The following is a 15,337-nucleotide window of genomic DNA, read 5'->3' on the forward strand; positions in this document are numbered from 1 at the left end:
ATGTACAATTTAATACTTTATCACTTTTAGTATTTTTTTTTTGTTCTAGTACTAATAGTTGAACTCTGTAATTAACACACAATTATTCTTAGGTGTTTAAATTTAACTGAAAAGTGATCTCTGTTAAATATAAGAGTGGGAATAAGAGAGGGAGGAGATGTACAATTTGGAACATGCTCAAGCTGACTTGCCCCAAATGGTGGAGTTAGAAACATACCAGGGGATTGCAATTCAATCCCATCAAGGTGGCATGTACCAATGCTATCTCACCTGTCCAAGTGTTCAATTTCAGTTCACAATTGATCATACTGATAGGTCTAAGATTCAAAGGGATCACACAAACAAGACTAGTGTCTGCTAATACTAACTGATAGAATAAAAAAGGGAGAGAACGATCCAACATGGGAAGCGGGATACACAGCAGAGTCATGGAATGGCAGATGTCCTAAACAGCACTCTGGCCTCAGAATCAGCCCTTAAGGCATTAGGATCTGGCTGAAGAGCCCATGAGAGTATTTTAGGCATGGAAAGCCAAGATACTCTGGGAAAAAAAAAACTAAATGAAAGATCTCTGTGAGTGTGATCCCAGTGGAAAGAACGGGTCATCAAAGAAGGAGGTACCTTTCTCTGAAGGGAGGAGAGGACTTCCACTTTTACTATGACCTTGTCTAAACAAGATCAGAGTTGGCAAACTCAACAAGCCTCCATAGCCTTGACAACTCATGACAAGAGCCTAGTGTGATTACTGATGCCATAAACAAGAGTGTCAAATTGTTAAGTCAACAACAGGAGTCACTGTGCACTTACTCCTTATGTACGAGCTCTGTCTTTAATGTGTTGTCCAATGTGAATTAATGCCATAACTAGTACTCAAACAGTATTTTACACTTTGTGTTTCGGTGTGGGTGCAAACTGTTAATCTTTACTTAATGTATACTAAATTTATCTTCTGTATATAAATTGAATTGAGAATGAATCTTAATGTGAATGGAAGGGAAGTGGAAGCGGGAGATGGGAGGGTTGCAGGTGCGAGGGAAGTTATGGGGGGGAAAAGCCATTGTAATCCATAAACTTTTCTTTGGAAATTTATATTAAATAAAAGTTAAAAAAATAAAAAACACCTAAAAAATACTGAAGTCACAGAAAGATATACCAGACTGCGTGGCACATTCTGTAGCACCCTGCTTCCCTCAGCATTGGTGTACTAGCTTATAGTGAACTGCACACAGTAATTCCTTCATCAAGTACTTTCATTCACCAGGACTTGGGAATCTTTTTAAATCCAGAATCCTTCATAATGGTATTTGTTTGTAAGATTATTTGTGAATGAAAGCTCAAAGAGAGAAGCTTGAGATTAAAAGAGTTGATTATGGCCAGCGCCATGACTCAATAGGCTAATCCTCCGCCTGTGTGGCCGGCACCCTGGGTTCTATTCCCGGTCGGGGCACCGGATTCTGTCCTGGTTGCCCCTCTTCCAGGCCAGCTCTCTGCAGTGGCCCCGGAGTGCAGCAGAGGATGGCCCAGGTCCTTGGGCCCTGCACCCGCATGGGAGACCAGGAGAAGCACTGGCTCCGGGCTTCGCATCAGCGTGGTGCGCTGGCCGCAGCGGCCATTGGAGCGTGAACCAACGGTCTCTCTCTCACTGTCCACTCTGTCAAAAAAAATTTTAAAAAAATTAGTTGCATTAGGAAATGCCTTCCATATCCAGAAGTTTCTCTTTTTGTCTCTTGAAATAGTTTATGTGTATTTATAGTGTGTTAATACCTTAGAGGAGAAACCTAAGTTAAAAAACAAATATTTGATGATCAAAGACTAATATAAAGCATATTAGAAATGATTATACTTTTTCATGGAAATGTAAAGGATGGGTTTACAAAAATTGCATTTGTATCCACCTTTGGGGAACCTGTGTCTACTGTAAAGTTAAATGTATCCTCTCTGATAATTTCATTCAATATTGTCCAAAATAAGTACGTTTATTATTTACAAAGAAATGTTGCAAAGGACATGATGAACTACCATGCCAAATATGTGAAATGCATGATTATATGTAATTAATGGGTAGGTAAGAGTAGGAAAATACTCTCATTAAGCAGATCCATCTCTGCTGAAATGTCAATGTAAAGTCAAATCTGACCTTTGCCAAACAAAAAGACAAATTTAGCAGGGATGTTTCAGGTTTAGAGAAAAGAAAAATTAAGAGTTATAAAAAGATTTTGTTTTCATTTAGATACTAGAATTGCTGTAGCATATAGCTAGAATAGAATATTTTTGCAATAATACCCAAGGATTGATGCTAAGGATTTGAAAAGACAAATAAATGTCTGTATAAAATTTATCAAAGAGTGAACAGCTGATGTAGGGGCAAAAAGAATGAGATGGACTCCCCTTTTGATGTTGCAAATTTTTATGAAGCTTATATCTGCTTGAAAAAATGAACTAAGGACAGTTTTAAAGAAGAGTACTTTTTTCTATCATTTTCATTACTGATATGTTCTTGAGAAGTTCCATTTAAATAGGAATGAGTTTTCTCATCTTGACCAATATTTCTCAACTACATTGTTTATTTTGAATTTGTCATTGCTGAACAACAACTGCTCACACTTGAGCCTTTGATTTCTTTGGCCCTCTGCCAAAAAGCTAATGCTATATACAAATACCTAAGTGTACAATGGGACCTTGTCATTCAGTATGAACCCTCCTTTCTGCAAAAGAATCCTATGAAGTACTTTTCAAACCCTCTCTGTATTCAAATGGGTACAGCTTCTCTGGTTGAAATTGTAGTGCATGAACCTAAAGGCTTATATTGTTAACGTGCATGGTATTCTGGCTAGCTCCACTGCATCATTCTACAGTGGTCCTTGAAGACCGTATTGGAACAAAACTTGCTTTTAACCCAGATTCCTGCTTATATCCCATAAGGCAACACATGATGGCTCAGGTACTTGAGTCCTTGCCACTCATTCAGGAGACTTGGGTGGAATTCCAGGCTCTTGACTTTGGTCTGCCCCAGTCCTGGCTGTCGCAGGCATTTGGGTAGTGAACCAGCAGCAGAGAGATTAATCTTTCTCTTGGTCTTTTCTCGGTCTCTCCCTCTCTCCTCTCACTCTTACTCTCCCTCTACCCTTCAAATAAACATTGAAAACTACTCTTCAAATGTCTTTTCTAAGCTAATGTGTACAGTGTTTATAATGAGCCATATCATTTATTCAAAATAATAGATGAACATCCATATATCCATCAGTTAGCTTAAGAAATAGGGCCCTGTAAGTTCACTTGGAAGCTGAGCTGAAGCCCTTGCTACAGTAGAGAAAAGTACTAGGTTTTGTATTCATCATTCTCTTGCTACTTTATCTTAAAAATCGTGCACACATACAGATATATAAATATATAATACTGTTTGATTTTGTGTGTTTTAAGCCCCTCTTCCAGGCCAGCTCTCTGCTGTGGCCAGGGAGTGCAGTGGAGGATGGTCCAAGTGCTTGGGCCCTGCACCCCATGGAAGACCAGGATAAGTACCTGGCTCCTGCCATCGGATCAGCGCGGTGTGCCGGCCGCAGCGTGCCAGCCGCGGCAGCCATTGGAGGGTGAACCAACGGCAAAGGAAGACCTTTCTCTCTCTCTCTCTCTCTCTCTCTCTCTCACTGTCCACTCTGCCTGTCAAAAAAAAATTAAAAAAAATCTCTGGGGATAGAATAATGCTATGAATTCTTTTATTCCCTTAACATATTTCTGAGACACTTTCCTGGAAATACATATAGCTGTATTTTATTAATTTTCAATACTATATTCTCTTATTTGAATATATATTTACATTTTTGTTTATTTGAAAAGCAGGCAGACAGAAACACACATACACAGAGGGAGAGGGAGAGAGGGAAAGAGCACTTTCATCTGCTTGTTTACTCCTCAAATGCCCACAACATCTAAGGCTGGGCCAGGCCATGGTCTGCAGAAAGGAATTCAATCTCTGTCTCTCATGTGGGTGGCAGGGACCTAATTACTTGAGCCATTACCTACTGCCTCTCATGGTGTTAGCAGGAAGCTAGAATCAGGAGGTGCATATCTAACTCAGGTACTTAAATGTGGTATATAAGTGTATTAACCTATATTTAAACTGCTAGGCTAAATGCCTGTCCTTTTGTTAGTTTTGTGATTCTCTCATAACAAATTACCATATCCTTAGTGGCTTAAGAACAAAAATGTATATTCTCATACAGTTCTAATCTCATACAGATTAGAAGGATGAAAAGGATTTTACCAGAATAAAGTCAAATTGTTGGCAGGGCTACATTAGAGATTCTAGAGGAGGATCTATTTCTATGCTCATTCAAATTGAAGGCGGTTTTGGATTCCTTGTGGTTATAGTCTTAAGATTTCTATTTTCTTATTGGATATCTTCTGGGCTCTTTACAGCTCTCAAAGGCCACCTAAATCCTTTGGCTCATGTCCCCCTTCCTCCTCCTCCAAATTCAACAATGGTATGTTGAGCTCTCTCACCTTTCAAATACCCCTTTCCTCTTCTTCCATAATATATTTTTCATGTCTGTTTGTCTCTTTTCTCTTAGCCAGGAAAGGTTCTTTACTTCTAAATATTGGTGTGGTTAGATTGAAGTCACTGAGATTATCAGAATAATATCCTCAAGTTAATTCCCATAATCTTAATTACAAACACACATAGCCCTTTTGCCACGGAAAGTAAAATTTTTAAAAGATTCTAGGGTATCAGATGAAGAGAACTTTTGGGAAAAGAAGAACTTTATATTATTCTGTGTTTGCTCTTAACAATCATGTTGAATGTGACAATGTATGAGCTACTATATGTAGAAAGCTCAGTATGTTTTTGATGAGTAATGTTGAGTAGGTGTTCATTAATATTTGAATTATTAATGGCAAAATGTGGGTTTTCTTTTCTGATAACTTTATGTGAACAAATAATACCTTCTAACATAATTCCTTTTAAAATAGTTTATAAAAAGCAAACAAATTTCATGTATATCATATATACAGTTTTAAGAACATAATATTTCTAACGCTACCATCAGTCCTTCCCTCCTTCACTATCATGCTCTTATTTTTTAATTTTTAGAGTATTTTTGATTTTCTTTATAATCACAAGTTAACTCTCCACTAATTCAGAAGTAGTACGTAGCAAGAAACACTGTTCAAGAGTATAGACAAGAATTATAAACAATAATCAAATCCCAAAATGAGAATTTTTGAAATTTTGAAGCATACACATATATAATTTTTTTTAAACTTTTGTTTAGTAAATTTAAATTTCCAAAGTAAAGTTTGTAGAGTACAATGGCTTCCCCCCCCCCGTAACTTCCCTCGCACCTGCAACCCTCCCATCTCCCGCTTCCACTTCCCTTCCATTCACATTAAGATTCATTCTCAATTCAATTTATATACAGAAGATAAATTTAGTATACATTAAGTAAAGATTAACAGTTTGCACCCACACCGAAACACAAAGTGTAAAATACTGTTTGAGTACTAGTTATGGCATTAATTCACATTGGACAACACATTAAAGACAGAGCTCGTACATGAGGAGTAAGTGCACAGTGACTCCTGTTGTTGACTTAACAAATTTGACACTCTTGTTTATGGCATCAGTAATCACCCTAGGCTCTTGTCATGAGTTGTCAAGGCTATGGAGGCTTGTTGAGTTTGCCAACTCTAATCTTATTTAGACAAGGTCATAAAAAGTGGAAGTTCTCTCCTCCCTTCAGAGAAAGGTACCTCCTTCTTTGATGGCTCCGTTTTTTCCACTGGGATCTCACTCGCGGAGATCTTTCATTTAGGTCATTTTTTTCCCCAGAGTATCTTGGCTTTCCATGCCTGAAATACTCTCATGTGCTTTTCAACCGGATCTGAATGCCTTAAGGGCTGATTCTGAGGCCAGAGTGCTGTTTAGGACATCTACCATTCTATGAGTCTGCTGTGTATCTCGCTTCCCATGTTGGATCGTTCTCTCCCTTTTTGATTCTATAGGTTAGTATTTTCAGATCCTAGTCTTGTTTATGTGATCCCTTTGACTCTTAGACCTATCAGTGTGATCAATTGTGAACATAAATTGATCACTGGGACTAGTGAGATGACGTTGGTACATGCCACCTTGATGGGATTGAATTGGAATCCCCTGGTATGTTTCTAACTCCAGCATTTGGGGCAAGTCAGCTTGAGCATGTCCCAAATTGTACATCTCCTCCCTCTCTTATTCCCACTCTTATTTTAACAGGGATAATTTTTTCAGTTAAGTATCAACACTTAAGAACAACTGTGTATTAATTACAGAATTCAACCAATAGTGTTAAGTAGAACAAACAAAAAAATACTAAGAGGGATAAGTTTCAAGTTTTTCATCAACAGGCAGGGCAAGGGCTGAGCAAGTCACCATTTCTCATAGTGTCCATTTCACTTCAACAGGTTTACTTTTGGTGCTCAGTTAGTTACCACTGATCAGGGAGAACATATGATATTTGTCCCTTTGGGACTGGCTTGTTTCACTCAGCATGATGTTTTCCAGATTCCTCCATCTTGTTGCAAATGACCGGATTTCATTGTTTTTGACTGCTGTATAGTATTCTATAGAGTACATGTCCCATAATTTCTTTATCCAATCTACTGTTGGGCATTTAGGTTGATTCCAGGTCTTAGCTATTGTGAATTGAGCTGCAATAAACATTAATGTGCAGACAGTTTGTTTTTTGCCAATTTAATTTCCTTTGGGTAAATTCCATGGAGTGGGATGGCTGGGTTGTATGGTAGGGTTATATTCAGGTTTCTGAGGAATTTCCAGACTGACTTCCATAGTGGCTTCACCTGTTTACATTCCTACCAACAGTGGATTAGTGTCCCTTTTTCCCCACATCCTCGCCAGCATCTGTTGTTAGTAGATTTCTGAATGTGAGCCATCCTAAGCGGGGTGAGGTGAAACCTCATTGTGGTTTTGATTTGCATTTCCCTGATGGCTAGTGAACTTGAACATTTTTTCATGTGTCTGCTGGCCATTTGGATTTCCTCTTTTGAAAAAAAAAAAGTCTATTGAAGTCGGCACCACGGCACAATAGGCTAATCCTCTACCTAGTGGCGCCGGCACACCGGGTTCTAGGCCCGGTCAGGGTGCCGGATTCTTTCTCGGTTGCCCCTATTCCAGGCCAGCTCTCTGCTGTGGCCAGGGAGTGCAGTGGAGGATGGCCCTACTATTTGGGCCCTGCACCCCATTGGAGACCAGGAGAAGTACCTGGCTCCTGCCTTCGGATCAGTGCGGTGCGCAGGCCGCAGCGCGCCAGCCGTGGAGGTCATTGGAGGGTGAACCAACGGCAAAAGGAAGACCTTTCTCTCTGTTTCTTTCTCTCACTTTCCATTCTGCCTGTCAAAAAAAAAAAATGTCTATTGAAGTCCTTGGCCCATCTCTTAAGTGGGTTGTTAGAGTTGTTGTTGTGGAGTTTCTTGATCTCTTTGTAGATTCTGGTTATTAATCCTTTATCTGTAGCACAGTTTGCAAATATTTTTTCCCCATTCTGTCAGTTGCCTCTTCACTCGTCTGATTGTTTCTTTTGCAGTACAGAAACTTCTCAATTTGATGCAATCCAATAGTTAATGTTGACTTTGACTGCCTGCGCCTCTAGGGTCTTTTCCAGGAAATCTTTGCCATTGCCAATATCTTGAAGTGTTTCTCCAATGTTCTTTAATGATTTGATGGTATCGGGTTGTAGATTTAAGTCTTTAATCCATGCTGAGTGGATTTTTGTGTAAGGTGTAATGTAGGGTTCTTGCTTCATGCGTCTGCACATGGAGATACAGTTTTCCAGCAGCACAGTTTATTGAATATACTACCCTTCTCCAGGAATTGGTTTTAGATCCTTGATGAAATATAAGTTGGCTGTAGATGTTTGGGTTGATTTCTGGTGTTTCAATTCTGTTCCATTGGTCAATCCATCTGTTTCTGTACAAGTACCAAGCTGTTTTGATTACGACTGCCCTGTAGTATGTCCTGAAATCTGGTATTTTGATGCCTCCGGCTTTGTTTTTGTTGTATAAAATTGCTTTAGCTATTCGAGGTCTCCTGTGACTTGATATGAATTTCAGTATCATTTTCCCCAGATCTGAGAAGAAGATCTTCGGTATCTTGATTGGTATTGCATTGAATCTATAAATTGCTTTTGGGAGAATGGACATTTTTATTACATTCATTCTTCCAATCCATGAGCATGAAGATTTTTCCATTTTTTGGTATCCTCTTCTATTTCTTTCTTTAAAGTTTTGTAATTTTCATCGTAGAGATCTTTAACATCCTTGGTTAAGTTTATTCCAAGGTATTTGATTGTTTTGTATCTATTTTAAATGGGATTGATCTTGGCAGTTCTTTCTCAGCCATGTCATTGCCTGTGTATACAAAGGCTGTTGATTTTTGTGCATTGATTTTATACTCTGCTACTTTGCCAAACTCTTCTATGAGTTCCAATAGTCTCTTAGTAGAGTTCTTTAGATCCCCTAAATAAAGAATCATGTCATCTGCAAAGAGGGATAGTTTGAGTTCTTCCTTCCCAATTTTTATCCCTTTAATTTCTTTTTCTTGCCACTAGCTCTGGATAAGATTTCCATAAATATGTTGAATAGCAGTGGTGAGAGTGGGCATCCCTGTCTGGTACCAGATCTCAGTGGAAATGCTTCCAACTTGTCCCCATTCAATAGGATGCTGGCCGTGGGTTTTTCATAAATTGCTTTGATTGTATTGAGGAATGTTCCTTCCATATTCAGTTTGCTTCGAGTTTTCATCATGAAAGGGTGTTGAATTTTATCAAATGCTGTCTCTGCATTTATAGAGATAATCATATGGTTTTTCTTCTGCAGTATGTGGTGTATCACATTGTTTGATTTGTGAATATTGAACCATCCCTGCATACCAGGAATAAATCCCACTTGGTCTGGGTGGATGATCTTTCTGATGTGTTGTTGCATTCTATTGGCCAGAATTTTATTGAGGATTTTTGCATCTATGTTCATCAGGGATATTGGTCTGTAATTCTCTTTCAATGCTGCATCTTTCTCTGGCTTAGGGATTAAGGTGATGCTGGCTTCATATAAAGAATTTGGGAGGATTCCATCTATTTCCATTGTTCTGAATATTTTGAGACGGAATGGATCTAATTCTTCTTTAAATGTCTGGTAGAATTCAGCAGTGAAACCATCTGGTCCTGTGCTTTTCTTTGTTGGGAGTGCCTTTAGTACTGTTTCAGTTTCTGTCTCAGTTATGGGTCTATTTAGGTTTTCTATGTCTTCATGATTCAATTTAGGTAAGGTGCATGTGTCCAGGAATCTATCCATTTCTGATAATTTCCCCGTTTGCTGGCATACCATTCCTTGTATTAATTTCTGATGATTCTTTTTATTTCTGTGGTTTCTATTGTTACATTTACGTTTTCATCTCTGATTTTATTGATTTGGGTCTTTTCTCTTCTCTTTTTAGTTAGTTGGGCCAATGGTGTGTCAATTTTATTCATTTTTTCAAAAGACCAGCTCTTCGCCTGGCTGATTTTTTGTAATGTTCTTCTTTTTGTTGTTTTTTTTTTTTTTGTTTGTTTTTTTTTGATTGAATCCTGTTGATTTCTTCTCTGATTTTAATTATTTCTCTTCTCCTACTAGATTTGGGTCTGGTTTGCTGCAGATTTTCTAGATCCTTGAGATACATTGAAAGCTCATTTATTTGGTGCCTTTCTAATTTCTTGATGTAGGAACCTATTGCTATAAACTTTCCTCTCAACACTGCTTTTGCCGTTTTCCATAAGTTTTGATATGTAAGTAAATGATATCCTCATTTACTTCCAGAAAGTTTTTTATTTCTATTTGATTTCTTCTATGACCCAGTGTTCATTCAGGAGCATGTTGTTCAATCTCCATGTGTTTTCATACTCTCTAGGGTTTCCTGAGTTGCTAATTTCCACCTTCATTCCACTGTGGTCTGAGAATCTGCATGGTATGATACTAATTCTTTTAAATTTGCTGAGACTTGCTTTATGACCTAGTATGTGGTCAGTCCTAGAGAAGGTTCCAGGCACTGCTGAGAAGAATGTAAAATCTTTAAATGTAGGATTAAAAGTTCTGTAGATATCTGTTAGATCCATTTGGGCAATAGTGTCAATTAATTCTGCTGTTTCCTTGTTGATCTTCTGTCCGGTTGATCTGTCTATTTCTGAGAGTGGAGTATTGAAGTCCCCCAGTACTATTGTATTGGAATATAAGAATCCCTTTAAGTCCCTTAACATACCTTTTAAATAAACTGCTGCACTGTAATTAGGTGCATATACATTTATAATAGTTACATCTTCCTGTTGAATTGAACCCTTAATCATTGTATAGTGCCCCTCTTTGTCTCTCTTAAGTTTTTGTGTTAAAGTTTATTTGTCTGATACTAATATGGCTACACCTGCTTTTTTTCATTTCTGTTGGCATGGAGTATCTTTTTCCAGCCTTATAGGTAGTGACTTTGCCCTGCCATTTTCCCAAAGATATTTTCTACTATATGCTTTAAGCTTCCTATGATCTTTTACTGGTAGGTTTTCATCCTTTACCTTCGTTCATATTGATGGTCGTGTTTCTGTGTTTCTGTGTGTAGCACATCTTTAAGCATTTTTTGCAGGGCTGGACGAGTTGCGACAAATTCTTTCAATTCCTGTTTGCTATGAAAGGTCTTTATTTCACCTTCATTCACAAATGAGAGCTTTGCAGGATATAGTATTCTGGGCTGGTAGTTTTTCTCTCTCAGTACCTGGGCTATGTCTTGCCATTCCCTTCTAGCTTGTAGGGTTTCTGATGAGAAGTCTGCTGAGAGTCTAATTGGATATCCTCTGAGAGTAATCTGATGTTTCTCTCTGGCACATTTTAGGATCTTTTCTTTCTGTTTCACTGTGGTGAGTTTAATTACAACGTGTCGTGGTGAGGATCTCTTTTGGTCAAGTTTACTAGGAGTTCTATGAGCTTCCTGTACTAGGATGTCTCTGTCCTTCTCCAAACCCTGGAGATTTTCTGCTAGTATCTCACTAAAAAGGCCTTCTAATCCTTTCTCCCTCTCCATGCCTTCAGGAACTCCTAGAACCCGAATGTTGGTTTTTTTAATAGTATCCTGTAGATTCCCGACAATATTTTTTAGATTTCTAATTTCCTCTTTTCTTTGGTTTGACTGTATACTTTCCTGTTCTCTGTCTTCTAAGTCCGATATTCTCTCTTCTGCTTTACGCATTCTGTCTTTAAGGCTCACAATACCAGATTTCAGGACATACTACATGGCAGTTGTAATCAAAACAGCATGGTACTTGTACAGAAACAGATGGATAGACCAATCGAACAAAATTTAAGGCTCTCTAATGTGTTTGTCATTTGATCCATTGAATTCTTCTTTTCATTTTGATTACTCTTCACTATCACAGTTTCATGTTCTACTAGTTGCTTCATTTCATTTTGATTCCTCCTTAATATTTCATTTTTGCGAGAGAGCTTTTCTATCTTGTCCATTAAGGATTTCTGTAGTTCAAGAATTTATTTTTGAGAACTTCTTAATGTTCTTATCAATTTTTTGAGAACCGCTTCTTGCATTTCTTCTATCTCGTCATCTTCATAATCTTGAATTGGGGTGTCTTTATCATTTGGGGCATCATAGTGTCTTTCTTGTTCTTGTTACCTCGGTTTCTGTGTTTGTTTGGCATTGTGAAGATATTCTTTGGTTTCTTCACTGTGGTGTTTTTTCTCATTATACTATGACTCTAGATTAAGTGGACTGTCTGCTTTTGACGGATCCTTAGAGGCTGTGATGGGTGTGGCCAGAGTGCTCTGTTTGGGTCTTCAGGGTTAAGGGTGTGCCAAAGGTGACTCATGCAGTTTGTTCTCTCTCTTGCTTGCTCGCTCTCTCTCTCTTTTTGACTCAGAAGGGAAGTAATTCCATACAGTTGAGTGGAATTGAGGGTAGTTGATGTATGAAATCTGGCCTCTGTTTTTATTAGTCTGCTCTACCCCAAGGACCACACAAAGGGTCTATGCAGCCTTCAGTGTGGTCTCAAATTTCTCAGCAGTCTCTCACCGGGTTGCCAAGGTTACCGAGTTTGTGTACTCAGTGAGTTCTCTCACCCACCCTTAGATTTTCACAGTCTCAGTTCGTTAGCTCCACACTTTCACTAGGTTCTAACCTCCAGTTATTTCTCCCCACCAGAGTCAGGTTTTTCTGCTTGGCTGCTGGCGGGCGCTGCTTAAGTATGTCCAAAATGGCACCTGCTCTTTGTCTTGCTCGGCTTTGTAAGGTGTGTGGGGAGAGAGGCTAGTGTCCGTGGCGGTTCCCCTTATTTATTTATTTATTTTTCTCTCCTCCAGTCAGCCTGGTGAACTTCCCCGAGCGGGGCTTCAAGCCTCGTTCCCTCTAGGCTCTTTCTGCCTTTCCCCACCAATGACTCGGGTTACCGAGGTTTTTGTCTCACCTCCCCTTCCAGCACTGGCGTGTGGACTCCGCAGCTCGGCTCCCGCACCTCCGCTCCCACGGCTCAGCTTCTTCGCCATGGGCGTCCTTGCTCTCCCCGTAGGTCCTCCGTGTCACATCCACTCATGCTTTCATAAGGACCAAAAAGATGCCCTATGTAAAGTACTGTTTGATGTGTTGAAACTCACATTCATTCATTGAACAATGTGTAAATAGCTGACCTTACGTGTTGAATTTTGGAGTCCTCACTTTTAGTTGGTCCTGGGAACTCAATTCCTGTGATAGTCACAACCTAGTCCTTATTTAATTAACCTTGATAACGGGGCTTCATTTTAGACAGAATTTAACTTAATTTAATATTCTTAGTTATTGAGTGACCTTGGTACAGGGAAGATGTGTGTATGTGTGTATGTATGTGTGTGTTTAAAATTCAAATAATGGATGTTACTCTGGAGTTGGGACAAAAAATTCTCAGGACCAAGCTCAGGTTACTTTAAATCTGCTGGCTTTGCAGGTCAGATTGAAAGATGCCTGAGACAAGCAATAAATTCTTCATCTCTGCCACTTTAGCAAGACAAATAAGCCACTGAATCACCTCTTGTTTAGATAGACTCACCTATAGTTTTATTTGCTTTGAGGGTCTAATGTTTATTTTTCCCTTTCATTGGGGATTGCTTAAAGAGTACTATATGAAGAAAATGTTCTAATTGTGGGCCTGGCTTCGGATCATTGTGGTGCGCCGGCTATAGCACGCCAGCCGCAGTGGCCATTGTGGGGTGAACCAACAGAGAAAGGAAGACCTTTCTCTCTGTCTCTCTCACTGTCCACTCTGCCTGTAATTTACAACTGTGGAGAACTTTAATACTTTGAATAGTGGGAGCAGTTTGTCCCCAAAGCAATGTGTACCACTGTATCTGAAAAAGATGTGAGAAAATAAAAGCAAAAGATAAAAGTTCCTTGTAGGAAATCCAAATAATCTTATCTGAACTTCTGCTGGTAGAGCCCAGTTAACTGATGTTGGTCTTTGACCCATTTATACCCTTCCAGGGTAGGATAGTCAAACCAATAGCTTTATGAAATCTATATATTTTCTATTCATCTTCATATAATTCAGTTTTTATGTCTCTGTTGTATGAAGTCAGTTATATACAAGAGTGATTTTTTTTAACTTTTATTTAATGAATATAAATTTCCAAAGTACAGCTTATGGATTACAATGGCTTCCCCCCCATAATGTCCCTCCCACCCAAAACCCTCCCCTTTCCTACTCCCTCTCCCCTTCCATTCACATCAAGATTCATTTTCGATTCTCTTTATATACAGAAGATCAGTTTATTTATCAAAGCATTAATGCCATCTGGGGATAGTGTACTTCACTCACACATCATGTGTGAAAAAGAGAATCAGACACAAATCATGCAGAAATGCAGTTAATGTTTTATGGGTTCATAAATCCATACTTGTGACTAACACTGGGGCCTCCAGTGGAAACCTCTAGCCGTGTAATTCAGCAGCTCCAAGGGTTAATTTTACCACACAGTTTGATCTGGGAGGTAAAATGCATCCACATGCAAATCCAGGCCATGGAGAGTAACTAAACACATTACTGCATGGAGATTTTTGAATGTGCTGTGATTAAACAACTTCATAAGGAACTTTTCAATCATCACCTGTTGGTTGTACAATGTACAGTATTCAGTACAGTAAGCCTTCTCTTCAATCCTGAGTGTTTACTTATGAGTCCTTTAAAGTTTGTGATTGACAGTCAGTATCTCATATGTTTGTATAAATTTGTACACTTATTCTGTATGTTAAAAATTGAGGCTAACCAATGTTAGTTGCACAGGTTCACGAAGCCACAAAGCCATACACTTGTATTCTGACTCCATGACTAATTCTGTTTATAATTTTGTTATCTATAACAAGGATCCAGTAAAATAATTCATCTATTTTTATTGTGGCATTCTGATAGGCTAAATAGGTGGTAACACACACTCCCAGCAAGTTACAGGGATGAGGATGATTGTGATAGGAAGTCCTCATGTAATACATGGCATGTGCAGTAGTAGAAGTTAATTGGGGCCGGCGCCGCGGCTCAGTAGGCTAATCCTCCGCCTTGCGCCGCCAGCACACCGGGTTCTAGTCCCGGTCGGGGAGCCAGATTCTGTCCTGGTTGCCCCTCTTCCAGGCCAGCTCTCTGCTGTGGCCAGGGAGTGCAGTGGAGGATGGCCCAAGTCCTTGGGCCCTGCACCCCATGGGAGACCAGGAGAAGCACCTGGCTCCTGCCATCGGATTAGCGCGGTGTGCTGGCAGCAGCGTGCCAGCTGTGGCGGCCATTTGAGGGTGAAGCAACGGCAAAAGGAAGACCTTTCTCTCTGTCTCTCTCTCTCACTGTCCATTCTGCCTGTAAAAAAAAAAGTTAATTGCCCACTATACATCATTACTAGGGGGAAATCCAAGACTACTGTTTTCTAACAAATGGACTATTTTGTGCAATTACAGTGGATTTCTGGAAGCCAAGGCTGACCTTATGTGGAAGAAGTGTTTATGACAACCTTTATGGTATGATTTAAAGGGACAGAGACTCTGACACCCCATAAACACTAATTCAGGTTCAGTATTTTTAAGGCTTATTTATACCAGATCTCTATAGAGATTTTTTAAAAATATATTTATTTAAAATCAGAATGGAGGGAGCGAGAGAAAGGGGGAGAGAGGTGGGGAGAGGAGGAGAGAGACTTCCCTTACAGACTAGTGGCTTATGTAGCAGAAAGCAGCAAGAAGGAGTTTGGGGTTCTGAGCTTAAGCTGGCCTGCAAAGATACTGGGAGAGCTTGAGCTAATCTATAAGTCATTCGATGTA

The 15,337-nt window shown here is 39.3% G+C and overlaps 1 pseudogene; it reads right to left on the reverse strand.

The window, feature by feature from the left end:
- Positions 1-12,555, reverse strand: part of LOC100341467 (transmembrane protein 106C-like) — a 39,051-nt pseudogene extending 26,496 nt beyond the window's left edge.
- Between the last annotated feature and the right edge of the window lie 2,782 nt (positions 12,556-15,337).

The sequence above is a fragment of the Oryctolagus cuniculus genome, chromosome X (assembly GCF_964237555.1).
Source record: "Oryctolagus cuniculus chromosome X, mOryCun1.1, whole genome shotgun sequence".
NCBI classification, from domain to species: Eukaryota; Metazoa; Chordata; class Mammalia; order Lagomorpha; family Leporidae; genus Oryctolagus; species Oryctolagus cuniculus.